The sequence below is a fragment of the Papio anubis genome, chromosome 7, assembly GCF_008728515.1.
Source record: "Papio anubis isolate 15944 chromosome 7, Panubis1.0, whole genome shotgun sequence".
NCBI lineage: Eukaryota > Metazoa > Chordata > Mammalia > Primates > Cercopithecidae > Papio > Papio anubis.
The window spans coordinates 161286470-161304854 of NC_044982.1; the positions used below are offsets into that span (position 1 = coordinate 161286470).

An 18385-nucleotide genomic window follows, 5' to 3' on the forward strand; every position below is an offset into this window, starting at 1 on the left:
AATATATTCTGGAGCGCTTGTCAGATGAATAGTTTGCACAAATTAATTGCTTTTCAGATAGATCATTTGCAAACATGTTTTTCCATTTGTGGGTTATCTCCTCACTTTGTTGATTGGTTCCTTGGCTGTGCAGAAGATTTTTAACTTGGAATCATCTCATTTGTTCATTTTTGCTTTGCTTGACTGTGCTTGGTCAAAAAATCTTTAGGCAGTCCAATGTCCTGAAGTTTCCCCAATGTAGTTTCATAGTTTGAGGTCTTAAATTTAAGTCTTTAATACATTTTTATTTAACTTTTGCATATGGTGAGAGCTATGGCTCCAGTTTCATTCTTCTGCATATGGATTTCCAGTTTTCCCAGCACCATTTATTGAAGAGACTGACCTTTCTCTAATGTATGTTCTTGGCCCAAAAGAAAGGAAATCAGTATATTGAAGAGGTACCTGTACCCCCATGTTTATTGCAGCACTATGCACAATGGCGAAAATTTGAAAACAACCTAAGTGTTCATCAGCAGATGAATGCATAAAGCAAATGTGGTACCTACACACAATGGAATGCTAATCAGCTATCAAAAACAATGAGAGCCTGTCATTTGCAACAACATGGTTACAACTGGAGATCATTATGTTAAGTGAAAAAGCCATGCACAAATGTAGAGAGACCACCTGAAACTACTGCTAAGAAAAAAAAGATGAAATGCTCCTGATTATTGTAAATACAAAATTGCATGCAGGATTGTATAAAGACAATGCCAGGCTGGGCCGCCAGAATGAGCCAATAGTGCCAGTTCAATTGTCATCAAGATTCCTATCCCAGAAAAGCAGATGTTCATAGCTCTGTGAATGGAATGCGACCCTTGTGGAGAGCCTATAAATGGATGCATGAGGGGCGCCTCTTCATATGGATAAGACAGGGTTATAAACACCCTTATCTTGCCATGGCTCTTCTAGGTCTCTTTAGGGTTAAGGCATACTCCCTTCTGAGAATTTTTGGTCTAACCAGTTGTCTAGCTTCACGTCCTGTTTCTACTGATGGTTTGCAGACAGCTTTTGCTGCAACTGTTACTGTTGAATAATATCTTGCTAATCATGGGTTATGGATAGATTGTGTGTCTGTTTTAAGGCTCTGTTAGAAATTGCTGATGCACACACTAGATGATAAACTCTTATCTCTGTATACTGTACTTCTGCATACCGATGTTATGTTAAAGAATTACTTCATCCCCATGTGACCATCTCATCTCATAATCAAACGACCCTAAATCCCTCACTAACCTACCCCCGCCCTCACTAAACTTAATAATAAATGCTGGTATATCCAGTGCATTGGTGGCACCGTGGGACCAGAAGGCGGAGACTCCCCTGGACCCAGCTTCCACTATCTTGTATGTGTCTATTATTTCTTGACCTGCCAATCCACTTGGGAACAAAGAAAGAGCACCATTGCATTGCAGGATGTTGGCCAGATCCTGCAATACACAGAAAGACAAATTTTGTATGTTCTCACTTATTTGTGGGAGCTAAAAATGAAAGCAATTGAGCTCATGAAGATAGAGAGTAGAATGATGGTTACCCGAGGCTGGGAGGGTTAGATGGAGGGTTGTGGGGAGCTTGGGTTGGTTAACGGGGACAAAAAATAGAAGGAATGAATGAGATCTAGTATTTGGCAGCATAGCAGAGTGACTACAGTCAATACTAATTTAATTATATATTTAATAATAACAAAAATGTAACTGGATTGTTTTTGTTTTTGTTTTTGTTTTTGAGACAGAGTCTCACTCTGTTGCCAGGCTGGAGTGCAGTGGTGTGGTCTCAGCTCACTGCAACCTCCGCCTCCAGGGTTCAAGCGATCCTCCTGTCTCAGCCTCCCAAGTAGCTGGAACTACAGCTGCACGCCACCACACCCAGCTAATTTTTTGTACTTTTAGTAGAGACGGGTTTTCACCATGCTGGCCAGGATGGTCTCAATCTCTTGACCTCATGATCCGCCCGCATTGGCCTCCCAAAGTGTTAGGATTACAGGAATATACCTAACAAAATAATCCTAAGATGTGTACACAGCAAACTTCAAAACATTATTGAAAAAAATTAAAGCAGACCTAATTAAATAGAAAAAATATTCCATGCTCATTGATCAGGAGGCTTAATACAGTTAAGACGGCAATATTTTCCAAATGGACCCATAATTCAATGCAATCCTTATCAAATTCCAGCTGCTTTTCTTTGCAGTAATTGACAAGCTGATTTTTAAATTCATATGGAAATATACGGGATCAGAACAGCCAAAACAATCTAGAAAAAAAAGTTGCAGTACTCAACTCACACTTCTGGATTCTGAAACTTACTTGAAAATAATGGTAATCAACACATTATGGCACTTGTATAGGGATAAGCATATAGATCAGTGAATAAAATTTAGCATCTAAAAATTAACCCTAACATTGATGGTAAATTGATTTCACAAGGTAGTCAAGACAATTCAGTGTGGATTTTTGTGTGTGTGTGTCAAAAATAATGCTGGGACAAGTGAATACCCTGGTGCAAGTTGGAGTCCTCCCTCATGTCATACACATAACATGGCTAAATATTGTTTACTTCCATTTATATGACAATCTGAAAAAGGAAAAATCTATGGAGATAGTAAACACATTAGTGGTTACCAGTGGCTGGAGTGAGAGAAAGATTGAATAGATGATGTGTCGATTTCTTTAGGGCAGTGAAAATATTCTCTATAATACTGTAATTGTGGATACATGATACTATTTTTTAAATACAGCAGAATGTTGTATCACAGTGAGTAAATATTTATGCAAATCAAAAAAAAATACTTAGGTTAGGGGATCATAGGGTGTAACACAAACAAAATAATATAACCACACTACAAATATATGAAATAACCTCACTGAAGAGAGTGAGAGGGAAGAAAGGAGGCTGACCTGAGTAACATAATTTTGTAAGTGGAAATTCCAAGTTTAAAGGCTAAAAGATGTGTATGTAAGCACTATACCTTTCTTGATAGAGTTGTGTCTCATGGGGGTGTTGATGAACAATTCTGAAACCAATATCCATGTATTTTGGGGTAAAATAATTAAGTAAATGCAGCCAACTGTTTATGGTTAGAGGGGGAGGTTACATACAAGCAGTAGGAATGGACACAGTGATTTGCACAATACTGGATTAGATCATGTGGTGTTAGAGGCATTGGTAGGAATTCATGTGGCTATCCAGTTTTCCCAGCACCATTTAGTAAACAGGGTGTCCTTTCTCCAGTTTATATTTTTGTGTGCTTTACTGAATATCAGTTGGTTGTAAGCATTTGGCTTTATTTCTTGGTTTTCTATTCTGTTCCATTGGTCTGTGTCTACTTTTATAACAATACCATGCTGTTTTGGTAACTATAGCTTTAAAGAATAATTTGGGCCGGGCGCGGTGGCTCAAGCCTGTAATCCCAGCACTTTGGGAGGCCGAGACGGGCGGATCACGAGGTCAGGAGATCGAGACCATCCTGGCTAACACAGTGAAACCCCGTCTCTACTAAAAATACAAAAACTTAGACGGGCGAGGTGGCAGGCGCCTGTAGTCCCAGCTACTCGGGAGGCTGAGGCAGGAGAATGGCGTGAACCCGGGAGGTAGAGCTTGCAGTGAGCTGAGATCTGAGATCCGGCCACTGCACTCCAGCCTGGGTGACAGAGCGAGACTCCGTCTCAAAAAAAAAAAAAGAATAATTTGAAGTTCAGCTTTCTTTGTCTTTCATCTTGGATAAGTATGTCAAGATTAATCCATAGTTTTAGTCTAATCATGAGAAACCATCAGACAAATCTATATTGTGGGACACTGCAAAACAACCGGCCAGTACTCTTCAAAAGGGTCAAAGTCATGAAAACTAAGTAAAGATTGTAGACTGGAGAATAGCTGATATAGAAGGTAAATGATTCCCATCTCTTGGCATGACACAACCTTGAATACTAATTCCTCATGAATGTGGTCAGAAACGGAGTTGACTGTAAACAAGAGAATACTGCAAAGGTGATGAGATGACACGTAGGTGATCATGTTACATAAGATTGTGATTTTTCTGTCTTGCAGAAAACTCTGTCCCTCGATGGCTTTGATGGAGCCTTCTGGCGTGTGGGAGAAGCCAACACCTGGAGGAACTAAATGCAGGCTTTGGCCAGCAGCCTGCAATGAACTGAGTTCAAACAGCAATAATGTGAGCTAAGAAAGAACTTCTTCACCAGCTGAAATTTTAGTTGAGACCTCAGCCTTGGCTATCATCTATGTCTCAATTCTTGACCCAGAGAACTATGAGATAATACTTTATGCATTTTTAGGCCAGTAAATTTGTGGTAATTTATAAGGCAGCAATAAATAAGTAATGCACTTAAGAACTAAATGTCATGTGCTATCCTGGATTGGATCCTTGAACAGACAAATGACATTAGTGGAAAACCTGGTAAAATATAAAGAAAGTCTTTAATTCGGTTAATAGTTATTTTTACCCTGTCAGTTTCTCAGCTTTCATAAATATGCTATGGCTATGTCAGATACTAACATTACAGGAAGCTGAAGCTGAAGAGCATATGAAACTCGCTGAATTCTCTCTTTGCATCTTTCTATAAATCTAACATTATAAAAATGAAAATACTATTTTAAGGGTATTATTGTGATAGGAAAGAATATGCAAACAAAGACAAAAATGAACACAAACACAAACTTGGGCATGAATAGGCACACGGAAAGAATGCAAAGCTGCTTCCTTTATCTAGTCAGCATTCCAAATCCAGGGGCACCTGCTTCAGGTAGACGTCATCAAGCTCCAGGGCTCTCCTACTCTTTCTTCTTCCCCATCACACTCTTCGTTACCCAGTCGCCTGTGTGAGTGTCAGTAACCACTTCTTTAAAGATAGATGCCTGTGCCTCACATATCCCAGAAAGACCCATTTCAGACAACGTCTAGTCCTGTATCTGTGGTATCCCAACAAAGACACTTTGGAAGACCTGACTCTGGACAGTAGAAGTGAAGATGGAGAAATGCGAGTCATAGGGAAAATAAATCATATTTAGGCACTTAAGAGATTTTTTTTCTTGTTAAGATTTTCCTTCCTTAAGGTTTAAAAATACAACTGTACCTTCAAGCCTTTGAAAACTCCTGTGACAATTAAGCTCTTTTCATTTCAGAGACTCCATGAGGAATTATTTGGGACCATGTATCTGTAAACACCCACATCATGGAATTACATGAACCAGCACTAAGCCCTGAAACCACAAAAAAAGATAGTCTTGGTAGCAGGCGGGCTGTCTTGGTGTAGAAAAAGAAAAGTGTTTGTAATCATGTTCATTTAAGCCAGTCCCTGCCTACCCATTTCTGAAAATGAAGCTTTAGACACAAGGTTTTTATCAGGTTTAGGAGAGTGAGTGATTCAGATTGTGTTGTGCACAGGTAAAGAAATCCTGGTGAAATAAACAAAAGAACAACATGGTACAGCATATTCTCAAACCTCCATGCACTGGTCTAAGAGATGGACATAGGATGAATGGTGACTCTGCAATAGTGCTAGCTAAACAGAAAATCACACAGCAAGGAGGGATGCCCACCCACTCACCACACAGCTCCCTGTTCACAGACCACAGCACTCTGCTGGGAAGCACCAGGGATGTTTCGGGCAACCATGCCTACAAAGCCTACAAAGTCAGGGGGCTGCATGGCCACAACACATGGACATCTACAAAGCCAAGACTCTTGCTTTTATGATCTGTCATCATAGGTTATATTCTCCATACCAGATTTATAACTTCAGTGGGCAAATGAGCTCCTGTAGTGTTTAGACCTACAGTGAGAGATGCACCTGACCTGGATCACAGTTCTCATTTCTGAGCAGTTATTTAGTCACTGTTATTGTGGGCATTTGTAATTCAAGAAACCTCACTCCTCCAAGCTCGTATTTCACTCCTTGAGACAGGCAGGCACACTTAAATGTTTCATCTTAAAACATGGAAGGTTACTCAGATTATTTAATTTTAACTGTAGTTTCTATAATGCCAAGTAACTTGTCAAATCCCCTTTTCCTATTTATTTCAATGCATATGCTACAATCCATCATAATGTACACTGTGAATATTATCCCTTGACACACTTTTCACCAAAAAGAGGCATAGTGGAATGCCATAAACAGGCTGCAAGTAGAACTGGACAAGAAAGGACCCATCACCATTTGGCAAATAAGGGTCAATGAGCTCTGGTCAATGTGTGCTCAGGATGAAGACAGAACAGGTGATAGACACAAGACTGTGCTAACATTGATGTCACAGGACACAGTGCTGAGCACCAAGTCCCAAACACTACTCTCTGATAGCCTGAATATATATTTTCCCACAACCTACTGCAGTACCTCTGACCTGATTTTACAGATGCTGGCCTGAGCACCCAAATTCTAAGAAATCTGTCATCACAAACATCCCAAAGTCTTAGACCACGTCATGTAGTAAGGCCCCACTACCCTGTCTGCACACTGGAGCCTGAAGAGAGAATGGTGTTCCAGTGGACTCATGGGTCATAAATTTGAGATCAGGACATACTGCAAACTTGGTTGAGCCTTCCTGAAGCCTGAAACTCTAGGTGCAATTTCAGTCAATATCCCAAATTATGAACTATATGAATTTCTTCTTCTGTAAGTATATTCATCAGTGAACAGCTAAGCCCATTCCAATCTCCAAGTGCCCAGAAGTAGAATCTGTCAGTATTGCAAGTGGGCAGAGCAAAGCATTCTATGGAGACCAAAATGCATCTACTTTTGTAGTAACTGATCATAACATGATTTGTATGACAACCATCCACATGATTATAAGGGTGAAAGAACAATAAGAAAATATATACAATTGTTATGGATTTAAGAATTGATTTTGGAATGCAGCTTATAGGGAACATTGATCATATTTGTAAGATCAGAGCAGAAATTTGCAAAATATAACTTTCTCTAAGTCTTTAGAAAGCTATCACCCCAGTGCGTACTTTCAAGTAACTCTTTGCCATTCCTATCTCCCTATTCCATGGACTTCTTGAATCATAGTTTATAAAAGCAACTCTCCACACATAAATTATGATATTTGGTAGCACACTAATAACTTGACTGTCTCTAATAGCTAGTTAGAAATGATATTTAAGCATGTTTCCTCAATGATAGAGCAGAATACAGCAAATGAGCCGCAATGGCCGTACACTGAGCATGAGCAGGTGCAGAGAAAGTAGTGCATTCCACTGATGTTACTGCATACATCCCACCTATCTCAAACACAGATTCATGTGAAAATTAGCAGTGTCAAACACTGTTGGTGGGAAGACAGTCATAATGTGATTGTCTTTGCATGCACATACACAAATGTGGTCTGAAAAGCTTCTATGAGTACCTTCGGGTGAGATCGTGAAAAACCACCTGGGGAGAGTCTGACAGTAGACTGGAAAAACACATTCACAGAAGAGTAGCACAGGACTTGCTCAAGAAATGTGGCATTGCCAAATCTTCTAATTAGCATAGATGATGAAACTGTGGGGAAAGTTACAGACAAGATGAGTTGAAAAGTGATTCAGACAGAAGAGTTTGATCTGAAAGATATAAATTTTAAAAATACTTTGGTAATGTAATTTGCTTATATTTTCCATCTCATGTAATCATAGAAGTGATTTATGACAAATGCTCACATAAATGTAAGTTGCAGAAGGTTTTCTTATTAATATAAGATAAAAATTCTAAGTCTTATTCTGTCATGGTAACAGAATACAGTGATGCATCTAATACTTGAAGCATATAATACATCTTGCAATTACTTAGATAATGCTGTCAATATCAGCACTAACTTAGTGGTTAACTCAGACCTGGTACCAGTCTACATGCCCTATGTATTATTATTTCATTAAATCTTCACAGCAATTCAAGAGGTAGCTACTATTATCTCTCCTATGGGCTAGCTCTGAATCTAAGCAGAAAGCCCTACAGCAAAGGAATAGAAGAATTTGAGCTTGACTCAATCTGTCTCCATTTCCTTGCTCACATCAACTATGTTAGACTGGATTTTATATTATACGAAAATTACTTTCTAGGTTTGGTTTAAGTAATCTTACCCTACATCACGGTCAGGAAATTATTTTCTAAATTACATTCTGAATATTCTATTGACTTGTTTTTATCTTTAGGTCTATGATCAACCTGAAATTGGTTTTATGTGTAATATGAAGTCAAAGACCATATTCTACCCACCCTCCTATAGAAATACAAAATTTCTAGAATATTTATTGCAAAATCCATCTTCACTTCATTGATCTTTCTTATAAATATTTGCTTATATATACATGTATATATTTTTGAGCTTTCTTCTCTTTTTTTTACTGGCTTATTTCTCTATCTTTGTGCAAATACCACACTGAGTTAGAAAGATTCTTCATTTAAGACAAGAATTTTCTCTCCATAGCTTTCTCTTAACCACTGTGATGTTCTATCACAAAGAAAGTGAAGAGTGAAAACTGCGTGCTTTGTACCTACACCAATATTCTCAGCTGTACCTTGAATAAAAAGAGGGTTAAGAACCAGTGAAGTTCCACTTAGTACCCACTTCTGGTCACTTGGAGAAGACCCATCTCAGCACAGGATATGGACTATTTCTTTTCACAATCTCTTCTCCCTCTCCCCCTACACCCTTCATGCATTCACATACAAACACTGACACACCCATTAACATAAGCACATATACATTGACAAACGTTCATAGAAACACACACTGCCACACATTCAGAAGAAACACACACCAACATATAGATTCTGAAACAAACATTGACAGAAACACAAAAACTGACACTCCATCAACTTAAACATACACCAGCATACTGACACTGAGACACTTTGATACAAACACACAAACACCAACACACATTTAAACATAGACGTAGTATTATGAGTATCAGTTTGCTTCAGAAAATTAAAATAAGACATTCCTCCTCCTTCTCCTCCTCCCCCATCATCCTCCTCCTCCTTCATTTTTGAGACAGAGTCTTGTTCTATTGCCCAGGCTGGAGGGCAGTGGTGCAATCTCGGCTCACTGCAGCCTTAACTTCCCAGTCTCAAGCAATCCTCCCACCTCAGCCTCCCAAGTAGCTGGGACTACAGGTTGGCACCACCATGCCTGACTTTTTTTTTTTTTTTTTTTTTGTAGAGATGGTGTCTCACTATGTTGCCCAGGCTGGTCTTGAACTCTTGGACTTAAGCCATCCTCCCACCTCAGCCTCCCAAAATGCTGGGATTACACATGTGAGCCACAATGCTGCCACAATGCCTGGCCCATTCCCTCTTTCTTTCTTTTTCTTTTTCTTTTTTTTTTTTTTTTGAAACAGAGTTTTGCTCTGTCACCCAGGCTGGAGTGCAGTGGTGAGATCTCGGCTCACTGCAAGCTCCACCTCCCAGGTTCACGCCATTCTCCTGCCTCAGCCTCCCGAGTAGCTGGGACTACAGGCGCCCGCCACCATGCCCAGCTAATTTTTTTTGTATTTTTAGTAAAGACGGGGTTTCACCATGTTAGCCAGGATGGTCTGGATCTCCTGACCTCATGATCCACCCGCCTCGGCCTCCCAAAGTGCTGGGATTACAGGTGTGAGCCACCCCGCCCAGCCCTCATTCCCTCTTTTATTAGGCAAAACCTAGGAGTTCTCTTTCCTGCCTAGGCCCCTTTCCTGATCCTGGCAGGCAGGATTTTCCTGGAAGAAAGAGTCTTGCATAGCTCAGATTTCTGAGATCCTGGTGATGTGAAATGCCATTTTTCATCTTCACTGACATTGTTACCATCTCCTCACTTTTGCAGGGTGAAACTGCACATCTGAAATTATGGAATATCATGGTGTGGACCCCACACACTGTTTTATTCTTCATTGGTCTTCGTGTGTGGATAGTACAGAAGATGAGAAGGAAGGGGCAAGTATATGGAAGTATTTAGTCGAAGCATCCACGTAGGAACCATGAGCTAAGACAGAGGGAGGAACAGGAAGAGAAAGGTCAGTCCAGTCTTGTGGAGGGAGCCCAGCTTGGGTGTGGCACCAAGAATTCCTCCTAGGGCAAGGAAAGGTGCACACCATTCCTCCCTCCTTCCTCTGCCGCCTGCTGCTGGGCTCTATTTTCATGAGCAAAACTTGCATATACAGACCTGAAAACTGGTTTTCATCAAAGACACCAATTTCAAAGCCTCTGAGGTGTCTGTGCAGGCTCTGGTGTGGACAAAGCTCAATTGTGCAGCGTTGCTTCAGGTGCCTGTCCTCTGCCCATCACTGGAAAAGGATTTAGGAAACTGCCGCCTGAAATGAAGAACGGCGTTCCCGGGGCACACTCATCCCCATAAACCTGTGTGAGGATTCCACAGTCCAGTGTTGCTGGGTGCACACGGAAGGACAGTCTGGGGTCCAAGCTCATGTGCATTTAAGTTGGGCCACATGTTCCATATTCCAAGTTCATATTCCACAGATGTAAGATAGAAAATAGTGTCCAGAAAGTCACAAGCGTAGGGGAGGGGGAGAGGTCAGAAAAGGAAAGGCAACTAGAAGTAGCGTATTTTTGATACCCTCCCAGACTTGTCTCTATGCAATGGAAATTAGGGTACAGGTGAGGAACCCCCTACCGCATGCCAACGGAAGTACTCATACTCCACGAAGGCCCCTCCAAGTACCAAAGTCAGAAGTGGGTCCCCTTTCCTGCCTCTCACTTAGCTTTCAGCAGCTGTGCCCTGGAAAGAAGTTCTACACTATTAAGGGCCCGGATATTTCGTATTTACAGAAAATTCAATTATACGTGGTTTGGATATGGTATGGTCAAATCTCATGCCTATCCAAGTGTGTTAACCCTGAGTCTTGTCCTTTTGGCGACTGGAGGTGCAGACTGAGGGCACCACCCCAGACCCCAGTTACGTCTTTCAGCAAAGAGGGCTACCTGAGTTACTGTTGGTGTCCACTGTGTAAGGCCATCTTCCCAAGAGCATAGGAACTTGAACTTCATCTTTTTGTCGGATTCCTTTTTTATTCCGTTTCTTAATTCAACAAGGTTCAGATTTGTCTTTTTTTTTCTCCATATCACAACCAGGAACCCTTATATTCCATAATGAAATATGTATTTCATTACATTGAAAAGGACATTCACTTCAAATGCACCATTATTTTATGTAATACAAAGAAAAAACAAAAGCGTAGCTAACTACATAATGACAGTATTCCAAGATGCCATTGGTTTAAAGATGGTAAAGTGTGGGAAATATGCATATTAAAAAGAGTAAGTATTTTTGAGTAAGGCCAGGACTTGGTGAAGGAGAAATTAGAAATACATTTATGTGAGTTATGCTAATAAAGGAGTTAAAATTGCTGAGTAGAAAACATATGGGATGAAGGAATTTTTGAGGATAAAATGGCCAATCACTTTCTTGAGACCCAGCCAACCTTTTCTATCTTCTGGAGAGCTGCCATTTTGCAAAGAAATGTGTGCAGGCCCCAGGAACACGCCTCTTAGCCAAGAGAGAGACAGGGTGGGAGTGAGCTGTTGGTTGCTTTTCAGGGTGGGAGTGAGCTGTTGGTTGCTTTTCAATTCTGGACCAGAAACCACTGAGCAAAACATGGAGAATGAAGGTAACCAAGTGTTAAGGGCCTGCATGTCCACAAATCAGAGCATCCATTGAGCTGCATGGCAGCCTGCGCCCAATAGGTGAGATTCCATGTCAATCCATGTGACCCGTGTTTCCACAGTGATGGGCCATAGGATCCCTGAGCTCATTTGGAGCTATTCAGGCTAGTGAGGAGAAGGAACAGGTGGACATCAGTCTTTCCTGGCCTCTCTCACCAAACCCCTTGTCCCTGCCCTCAATTGCCAATGAGCGTCAGGAACAGCAGAGACCGTTGGTCTTGTTTTTCTCCCCCCAATTCCCCGGAGGCTGTCATCAGGTCTACTGGGGAGAAATTTTTTAAAAAACAAAAACAAACAGAACAACCACCACCACAAAACCATCCGTGAGCTTTTACGCCACATTTCTGAAAAACACCGAAATTCCAAACCTAAGTCATTAAATGCCCCAATCACATTCCAATTGCCATCACCCTGTCCTGACACCCAACCTGATGGGTCTGAAAACTGGAGGCCTGTCATGAGGATGAGACAAAGAGGAGCACAGCGTAAGTATTGAGAACAAAGCAGTGTTCCTCATCTCATTGCTGCCTCCTTTCTATTCCACATCCAACGTCACTCTGTACATAAAGGTAGAGGCTGGTGTCAGCACTTCCTAGAGCACCTGGTTGGTGGAGAGGAACAGATCACACGGAGCCACACGTCTCTGCCTCAGTGCCCAGAATGTCGCACGTCAGCACCGTGGGCTCAGGGGGGACGCTGTGCAGGTGAGCACTGAAGGGAAACTGACATGCCCACTCCTCCCAAGCTCCTAAGTCACGAGCTTTCCCCTTTTCTGTGAGAAACGAAGAGGTTGTAGAAGACTTCATTGAAGAGTCACAAGAGCCCCCATGAGCACCACACAGACACCAGGGACAGCCTGTCAGCAGAAAGGACTGCAGACTCTTCTCCATGCCCCACCTCCCTCTACCTGCCTCATACCAACTCCCCTCCATGGGAAAACGTAAGATGATGATGAGTCTTTAACAGATTTCCCTGGCAGGGTTCATTCCACAGCATGACTTCAGCCCCACAGCGGCCCCTATGCCAAGGGGGATTATGGAGATCAGAGCCTGGACATGAAGACCCAGGCCCACAGGACATCTCAACTTTCAGAAATCAGGCTCCTCAGGCACAGTAGTTCTCTTCAGAAATCCTCTGGTCTCTCCTCTGTCCTCTGAAGCCTTCACCACGCATCTGCTGAAGCTGTTTCATTCTCACATATAAAGTCATGTATGTTTAGGGTCTCTCTGTTAACCTGCATCTTAGAGGAACCTCCAGAACCCTTCCCTAGTAGTTCCAAGATACATGTGGAGGGGACGCAGATGGGCAGAAAAGGGAAACTTCTGGGAACTGATCTTGGTAACTGTTTTTACAATAAAAGGTCAAAACAGATCCTGACAAACCCTGTGCTCAGACAAGAGGAGGAGCAGGTATGGAGAGAAAATTAAGCCTACCACACCCAACATCCCTCCCTTGTGTGGAGATCCAAGGTCAGAGTGCAGACATGAAGGATGCATCACAGAGAACAAAGAAAAACATCTTCCCAGGGTCTGTGCCAGCCCAGAGAGCCACAGGGGTGCCCTGGAGCCACCCACAACGCCCCACGCTGGATGTCCCCAACTCTGATCAGCAGTCTGTGATATACAGAGACATGTGGACACAAGCCACATCCTAAGGCTCCAACACAAAAGAATTCTGGCTCTGGTTTTGAACTCTCTTCTCTGTACTACCTCAACATCCACAACATCTTGTCCAAACTCTGTCGCCAAAAATTGCTTTAAGGAAAATCAACCTGGAATAAGGAATGAGGCTGGATGGGTCAGAAGAGCTCCTGGCAAGGAACAGATGAACTGTTCACACAGCCATCTGGAAACCGCCTCACCACTCACCCACATCGGCTCCCTTGCAACTTCCCATCTCAACATGGTGTCTATCAGAATCCAGTTTTTCACTCTCCATGTACTTTCTTTTTTATATTTATTTTTAAATTAATAGATAAAAATTGATGCATTTATTATGCACAACACAATGTATGCTTTTCCCCCTCTTTTTCTTTAAGATTCCAAGGGTACATGTGAAGGTTTTTATGACAGTATGTTGCACAATACTGAGGCCTGGAGTACAAGTGAACCTGTTGCACAGGGAGTGAGCACAGTGGATAGTTTTTCAACTCTTGCCTCCCTCTCTCCTTCTCCTACTTGTATTCCTCTGTGTTTGTTGTTCCCATCTTTACGTCCATGCATAACCAGTGTTGAGCTCTCACAAGTGAGACTGTGGCATTTGTTGTTCTGTTTCTGCGTTAGTTTGTGTAGAATAGTGACTTCCAGTTGCATCCATGTTACTGCCAAGAACACGATTTCATTTTTTATGGCTGTGTAGTATTCCCTGGCATATGTGGACCGCATTTTCTTCATCCAATCCACTGTAGATGGGCACCTGGGTTGATTCCATATCTCTGATATTGTGCAACATGACGTTTTGAAGTATACATACATTGCTGAATGGCCAAATCTATCTAGCTAATTAATGTGCATTTTCACTCATACATTCTTCACTTTGTAGTGAGAACACTTAGCGTCTACTCTCTTAGCAATTTTGAAGAATACAGTATACTGTCGTTAACAGTAGTCACCAGGCTGCACTCAGATTTCTTGAACTGATTCCTCCTATCTAACTGTAATTTTACATCTTTAGACGAACATATCTACCCTCCCAACCACCCCAGCTCGTGGTAACCTCCATTCTATCTTCTACTTCTAGATCACTTTCAATATGAGGCCCTCACAAGCCTACTGAGAACAATGCTGGATGAGTATCCGTGGGCAGAGGAGCAGCAATTGGGCCTAGGGTCCATCCCCACCTGTTTTCTCTCCATAGTGAGAGGAAAGAAACTGAAGGCAGGAGCTGGAGGAGGAGAGGCAGAGCGGCGCCCTCCCCACTCCCTTCCGACCATTTAGCCCCTGACTGTACAGCTGGAAAGACGGGTGCAAAGTAGCCTCTCCAAAACACTGGAGCAAGACCTCGGCCAGCACAAATGATGACTAGTTCTTGCTGTCCCCTTTCAACTGCCTGCCTCTGCCTCTTTTCTCAGAAAATGAGTCTGTAGAATTATGAGATTCGTTTGTACAAAAAGCCCAATTTCAAAGGATCTGGACATTCTGTAAATCACAAATATGCCTTGGTACCTCCTACGTCTCACAAATGAAGCTTCTGGGGTTCAGAGACCCAGAATACTCAGACATGAAAAGGAATTGATTAATGTCATTTGCAGTGACCTGGATGAGACTGAAAGCTTTTAAGTGAAATTACCAGGAATGTAAAACCAAACATTGTATGTTCTCACTCATAAGTGGGAGCTAAGCTATGAGGATGCAAAGTCCTAAGATTGGCACAACAGACTTTGGGAACCCAAACCGGAAAATGCTGGGAAGGGGGTTGAGGGATAAAGACTACAAATAGGGTGCAGTGTATACTGCTCGGGTGATGGGTGCACCAAAATCCCACAAATCACCACTGAAATACTTACCATGTAACCAAACACAATCTGTTTTCCCCATTTTTTGAGATGGAGTTTCACTCTTGTTGCCTGGGCTGGGGTGCAGTGGCATGATCGCGGCTCACCACAATCTCTGCCTCCAGGGTTCAAGCAATTCTCCTGCCTCAGCCTCCTGAGTAGCTGCGATTACAGACATGTGCCACCATACCTGGCTAATTTTGTATTTTCAGTAGAGACGGGGTTTCTCCGTGTTGGTAGTGCTAGTCTCGAACTCCTGACCCCAGGTGATCCACCCACCTCAGCCTCCCAAAGCGCTGGGATTACAGGCATGAGCCATCACGCTCAGCCAAAAAAAAATTTTTTTAAAAAGAAATGCACACAGCCTGGGCACCAGGTAGTGGCCAAGAAGTGAAGGATTTCAGTCAAGTTTCTGTGCTGTATCATTCAGTGTGGGGGAAATATACTGGCTGCACCAAGTCTCAACTCTTCACTTTTTAACCAGTGTCTTGAACTGCTATCAGAAATTTCCCCATTCCCTACCAGGGACTTAGATATCTGTCCCATGAGCCAAGCCCCAACAGATATAGAGGGAGAGCTGCAGTAGCTGTCTGCTGCTGTGTCACATAAATGTTTAGATGTCAGTGCTTTCATAAAGAAAAGGCTCTTTGACACATAGATGCTGTAATGTGAGCATAATGGGTCTTTCTCAGCAAATATTCAGGTACTACCCTTGCCCAGCCTACCTTCCAATGAGGAGGCCATGATATGAACTCTGACCAATGAGAAACGTGTGTCACTTCCAGGCGTAATCAGTCAAGGGCTGTGTGCTGACTGCAACTCCTCTCCCTTGCTGTCATGGCCTTGGAGGCCTAGAATCCCAGAAGACATGGCTAAAACATATGGGGGGTGTGCCTGACCAATATCAATCCTTGTATGATTAGTAAATTAAATTTTATTCTGATAAGTCCATCTGATATGGAGACTTCTTTATTACTACAGTAGCCCCTATCCTATCTTGGGTTGCAAAATGGTTTAAGAATTCAGTAGGTTCTGGGCACTTCCATGGATACTAAATATAGTGAGGCTGTGAAATCATAGCACTGTGTATGAAACGGTCTGCTGTCTACATTGATAAAGAGAGCTGAATGGCCAGGCAAGGAGAGAATGGCAAAGAAAAAACAAAAAGCAAACCTATCTGGCTTCTCTCTATCTCCTCAGCCTCTTCACATCTGCTCTGAGCACAGGCACAGGAACCATAGGGACTCACTGGGGGCAAGACTCAGCTTTGCACTCACAACGGAGAACGCCTCTTCCCCCCATTAAATAAGAGCCCCTCTCCAGTAAGCCTTAGAGAGCTCTGCTTTTCATTTGCTGCTTCTTCAAGTTTGGATCCACCCATAGCCTAGTTCAACGCATAGACCATGCATCAGAACCACTAGGTGACCTTGGGAATGTGGATTGCTGGGTCTCTTCCTTGGATTTTCCCGTTCAGCTGGTCAGGGTTGGGGTCCAATAACCTGTTTTAAATCCAGGGTTAGCTACTGTTCAAATCCCATTCTTTTTTCCATCTAGGTTTTCACTAGTTCTTTGATGATCAAAGAAGGGACACCATTCCTTCTAGGCTTCCCCAGAGCCTCTGGGAAGCACAGTCACTAGGGCAGAGGTGACAGTTACAGGAAGGGATGACAAGTGTTGGAGCCTGACATGGTTTGATTCTGTGTCCCCGCCCAAGTCTCCTGTTGAATTTTCGTCCTCAGTGTGGGATGGGAGGCCTGGAGGAGGTGACTGCATCAAGGGGGCGGTTTCTTATGAACCGTTCAGCACCACTGCCCTTGGTATTGTCATTGCGATAGTGAGCGAGCTCTCAGGAGATCTGGTTGTTGAAAGTGTGTGGCCCCTCCTGCTTTGCTGTCCTGCTCCTGCTCCACAATGTAAGACGTGCCTGCTTTCCCTTTACCGTCCGCCATGACTGGAAGCTTCCTGAGGCCTCCCCAGAAGCAGAAGCTGCCATGCTTCCTGTACAGCCTGCAGAACCATGAGCCAATTAAGCCTCTTTTCTTTATAAATTACCCAGTCTCACGTATTTCTTTATAACAGCATGAGAATGGACTAATACAGAGCCACACTGAGATGTGGCCAAGGAGCTACTCCATACAGAAGGGCAAAGCAGCACAGAATGAGATCAGGGGCTGTGTTTACAAGGGGAGAAGGTTTCTCTGAGCAGCATGCCACCGTGTTCCACATGCACCAAGCTCCAAATAAGGTGATCACGTGCCATTAGACTTCTAGAGGAAGGAGGAGTGTCCTATTATCTGGCATACTCCTGAGCCACTTGTTGCCATTGTATAGTGTTGCTGGCCTGGTCAACAACAATTCTCAGAAAACAGCATCTCAAGCATGCACACATGCCTGCAACTGACACGGGAAGCCGTATCACAGGATCATATTCCCACCCTGTGGCAAAAAAGGGATTCTGGGGATTAGAAACCTGAAAGGAGGAATGTAGCTGATCACACACACGGCTCATATTTCTGCATCCAGGGTCGTCAGTACTCTCTACTCAGACTTCACGAAGCCCCCTTTGTCCTGCACCAACTCATGACATTCCCAGCACAGGTTCATCACAATAATTAAACAGGAATCCTGAAAACCATTCAGGTTTCTTCTCCAGCAGACATCTGCCACATGGATTCCACAGCTCATTCCAAACCATGACACCTCAGACTCAGATGTAGCCAGGGCTGCTGAGGGTAGAGCAGCAGCACATTTCATGCTGAAAAAAACTATTCCTGCCATGGAAGACAGCATGGCGCTGTTGATGGCTGCTCTCAACCCAGGGGCACAGAAAAATACGCTGCAGGGAGATGCACATAGAACACTTTTCTCCAATGGACATGAGGGAATAGCAACACAACAGAGATGAAACATTGCCCGTTATTTCTCAGAACTGGGCAAAAGTTCCTAAGATTCAGCTTCCTCTGTTTAAATATCTAGAAAACCAGCAACTACTCCAAAGCTCAGTTCATTCCAATTCCAGACTCCTATTTATCCCAAGTCATTGTTTTTAATTATTTTAACTAACAAATAATGATTGTAAGTATTTGTGGACTAAAATGTGATGTTTGATATTTATTTACCATTGTGTAATGATTAAATCAAGTTAATTAACATATTCATCACCTCACATATTTATAATTTTTGTGGCGAGGAA

At 42.7% G+C, this 18385-nt stretch overlaps 1 long non-coding RNA gene across 1 annotated transcript in view; it reads left to right on the forward strand.

Moving 5' to 3' along the window:
- LOC110743657 overlaps positions 1–8349 on the forward strand; it is a 43365-nt gene extending 35016 nt beyond the window's left edge. Inside the window, exon 3 of the long non-coding RNA XR_002522975.2 lies at positions 4087–8349. This is a non-coding gene — a long non-coding RNA (uncharacterized LOC110743657). The remainder of the gene's footprint in view (positions 1–4086) is intronic.
- Positions 8350–18385: the final 10036 nt, after the last annotated feature.